The sequence below is a fragment of the Chrysochloris asiatica genome, unplaced genomic scaffold (assembly GCF_000296735.1).
Source record: "Chrysochloris asiatica unplaced genomic scaffold, ChrAsi1.0 scaffold00085, whole genome shotgun sequence".
Lineage (NCBI taxonomy): Eukaryota > Metazoa > Chordata > Mammalia > Afrosoricida > Chrysochloridae > Chrysochloris > Chrysochloris asiatica.
The window spans coordinates 10,170,775-10,174,955 of record NW_006408603.1 but is presented as its reverse complement, the minus strand read 5'-3'; positions in this window follow the sequence as shown (position 1 = coordinate 10,174,955).

Here is a 4,181-nt window from a genome sequence, read left to right as displayed (position 1 = left end):
TTTTCCTCTAGTTGAGTTCTGATTATCAAGCCATCGAGGCTAGGTCAAATGGGTACTATCTACAACTGTGGGTGTTCTTATGCTACCCCTTTCACTTCATGTCAGCTGGATGCTTCACTCTTGGCTCTAGACATCTATGGCTAAGTCCTTGTCCATAGGCTCAGGTGTTCCCAGGTCTCACCATTCTTTGGACCAATCAGTCCTCCTCTCTCTAATCTTCAGGTCCATGGGACATGGTTGAAGTCAGCCCATTTCTTCATTGCTGCCTTTCCACCTCTTCCATTCACCAGTAGACCAACATGGGCACCAGCAAGCTTACATGCCTGCTTATGTGTTCCCTTTGAGTTTCAGTCTTAGAGGGTTTTTTTTATTATCTTAATGTGGCCACATCAGTGTGGAGTATGTCTTAAAGCTACTCACTTTGAAAATATAAATAGAGCATATTAGGAACCGAGAATTAAACTACAAGTAGAAGAAAGATAGATGTCTCATGAAAATCTCCAAAGAAGTAAGATACTGGTCTTGCAACATCCAGATATACCCTCCAGATCAGTCCTAAATTCAGGCAAGAGGGACTTTTTATTCCTTCATCCACTAGTTATTGAATGTGGCTGCTCCAGGGAAGAAGGGAGGGTAGGAAAGGTTGAATTTGAGAAATGCAACTAGAGCTGGAAGCTACCAACACAGCAGCTAGGGAAGTGAATGCCCACACACAGTTCTAGCCAAGTGCTCGCCCTTCTCAGGCTCTATGTTCACCCTCTTCTCTCTGGTTGGCACGCTCTTTTCTTAGATATCCAAAGGATTCACGCGCTCACTTCTCAAGCATCTCAAAGCCAGAGAAATCTTCCCTGTGAACAGTAGAAAATCTAGAACTCTATCCCCTCAACACTTTCTCCTGTTATTTGGATTTTTTTCTTTTTTCACAACATTTAGCAACACCTGACATATAATTATTAATGTAAATGCTTATTTGAACTCTCCAACACTACAATGCATGGTTGTTCATGCTTATATCTCCAGTACTGCAAAATGAAGCAGAGAAATTGATAGAACACTTCAACAAGAAGACAAATAATCTAATTTTAAAATGAGCAAAGGACATGAATAGACACTCACTGAAGAAGACACCCAGATAGCCAACAAACATAAGAAAAAATGCTGATGATCATTAGCCATTAGAAAGATGCAAATCAAAACAACAATGAGATATCCTCTTACCCCAGTATTGATAACAAAGTTCAGAAAAACAGAAATAACAAATGCTGGTGAGAGTATGGAGATATTGGGACCCTCCTACACTGCTGGTGGGACTGTAAAATGGTACAACCACTGTGGAAAACAGCATGACACTTCCTCCAAAAGTTGAAAATAGAAACACTGTATGACCCAGCAATTTCTCTACTTGGTATATATCCTCAAGAAATGAGAGCAGTGACATAAATAGATATATTCACATCTGGTTCACTGCTGCACTATTCACAATGACAAAAAGATGGAGACAGCCTACGTGCCCATCAACAGAGGAATGGTTAAACTTTGGTATCTATACACTATGGAATACTGTGCATTGTTGAAGAATAGTAATGAGTCTGTGAAACACCTCAGTATACAGATGAACATGAAGGACATTATGCTGAGTGAAATTAGTAAATCACAAAAGGACAAATATTATATGAAATCACTTTGTAAAAACTCAAGAAAAGGTTTTCTTGCTAACAGAAACATTCTATTTTTGGTCACCAGGGATGGGAAGGAAGGGAAAATTATTCATTGAATAGAAGGTGGTGGTTGTATGCTATTGAGTTGATTCTGAGTGACCTTGTATAGGGTTTCCAAGGCTGTAAATCTTTACAGGAGCAGAAAATCTCATCTTTCTCTCTCAGAGTTCTTGGTAGACTCAAACTACTGACCTTTCGGATAGCAGCCCAACATTTAACCCACTACACTACCAGGGTTCCTTGGATAGAGGGCAGGCACATGTTAACTTGGGTGATAGGGAAGGCAATATACAATAATAAGGAAGTTAGCAATGTGAAAGATGAAGGTAGTGGAAGACACAGGGAGGAGAGCATGTGTTAAAGTCAATAGGGGTAAATACTGTTAACTGAGCTCAAGGAGTTCTGGTAGCACAGTGGTTATAAGTCGGGCTGCCAACCTCAAGGTCAGCAGTTTGAAACTACCAGTGGTTCCGCGGAAGAAAGATGAGGTGTTCTGCTCCTGTAAAGATTTATAACCTCGGAAACCCTGTGCAGGGTCATTATGAGTCAGAACTGACTCCATGGTACTAACAACAACAACTGTTAACTGATAGTACATGGAAGAGATTGAGATCATTGTAATGAAGATGTATATGATTTGTTGAATGTAAAACTGATGATCTGTTCTGTAAATTGTAATTCAATTCACAATAGAAAGTTGGACAAAAAATAAACGGGTGTGGAGCCCATGTCTGACTTCCTTTGGCTTCATAAGCAAGAGAGAGAATCAAACTCAAAATCAGCTCAAGGTCAATTCTTATGAAGCAGAGACCAGACATTCCTCCACCCTCCAACATTCGTTACCCTATTTTGACACCAACCATCCCTTCCATAGCACTCTTTGCTTCAAATATGGGTTCAATAGTTCATAGCAGTGGCCAACCAGAACTTATAGACAAAACTCACTATTATGGGGTTTATTAGGAAAGCTGTTCTTAAGTGCCATCCAGTCGGTTCCGAATCATAGAAAACCTGTATAGAGTGTCTGAGGAACAGCTGGTGGATTTGAACTGCCAAACTTGTGGCTAACAGTCCAGTGCTCTCCTACAGTGCTACACCAGGAGTCCATTAGAGAAATGAACACGGTACAGTTCAGAATCAGCAACAAGTCAGGATGTAGCTGTTCTCCAGTCAGAAACACCTCTTCTCTGCCACATTGCTGGCACAGCTCACTTTTGTCTTTGGACTCTCAGTCATGTGGTCCCTTGGCCTCTGTCCTGCTAGGACAAGTGTTACAAAGCTCTTTAGCCAGTTTGCAAATGCCCAATGGGCACCATTCTGCAAGCCAGCTTCCTGCCTATAGGCACTCAGCTTACCTTGGTCCATGGGCCTAGAAGGTTGCAGATGTTCTGTTTCTCCATACTGCTGCCTCTGCAACCATTTCTGTTGTCACCGCATTTCCAGGTAAGAATCTCTCACCCTGTTCATGCTCTTCTTTCTTGATGGTTCTGGGATTGTCTGTTCCTACTGCTGATATTCTTCCTTTTAAACCTAGTGGGATAGAAAAACTAACCAATCCTAGCATGAGAATTCTGTACATCCTATTTACATAGTCTCCCACAATCATTTGATGGGAATTAAGAAGACTTTGGATAGAGAAATCATATCAAGTAAATTCAAGGTATCACAAATGCCCAAAATAATTATTGGTATACAGTAGGTGGTGGTGGTTGTTGTGCCATGGAGTTGGTACACAACCAACTGGTAGTGACAGTAGAAAGTCTTATCTTTCTCCCATGGAGCAACTGGTAGGTTTGCATTGCTAACCTTAAGGTTAGTAGCCTAACTTGTAATCCACTATGCATTCAATATATATTTTCTGAAAAAAACAAACAAACAAAAATTATGCATACTAGTCAACCCATAGAAGATAAAGGGGCTTGGTGAAAGGAGCTTGAGCTTTAGAGTTCAATTTCTTAAATAGCTTTGTTGAGATGTAAGTTACAAAGAATGTATTCGTATAGCATAAATTCAATATATTTCAGCATATGCATACAAGATGTCATGAAGCCATTACTACAATTCAGATAATGAACATATTTTTCATCTCTTTTGCACTTTTGTAATCCTTCCTTCCTGTCCTTGGGCTTGCCTTATGTCTTTAGAGTAATTTGCTTTCTCTAAAATTTTACATTTCTTACATCAAATAGCATGTACCCTTCTTTTTCAGCTTCTTTCAGTATAATTATTTTGAAATTCATGCATGCAGTTCTATGTACTAATATAATAGTTCATTCTTTAGTATTACTGAGTAGTATTTCATTTTGTTTCTGATTAAACTTAGTGTCTGTCCCTTTTGGAGCAATTATAATTAATTCTTCTGTGAATACTTGTGTATAAATTTTTGTTTGGACATATACTTTCATTTCTCTTGGATAAATAACTAGGAATGAAATGCCTAGGTCAGTGGCTTTTTTTTTTTTT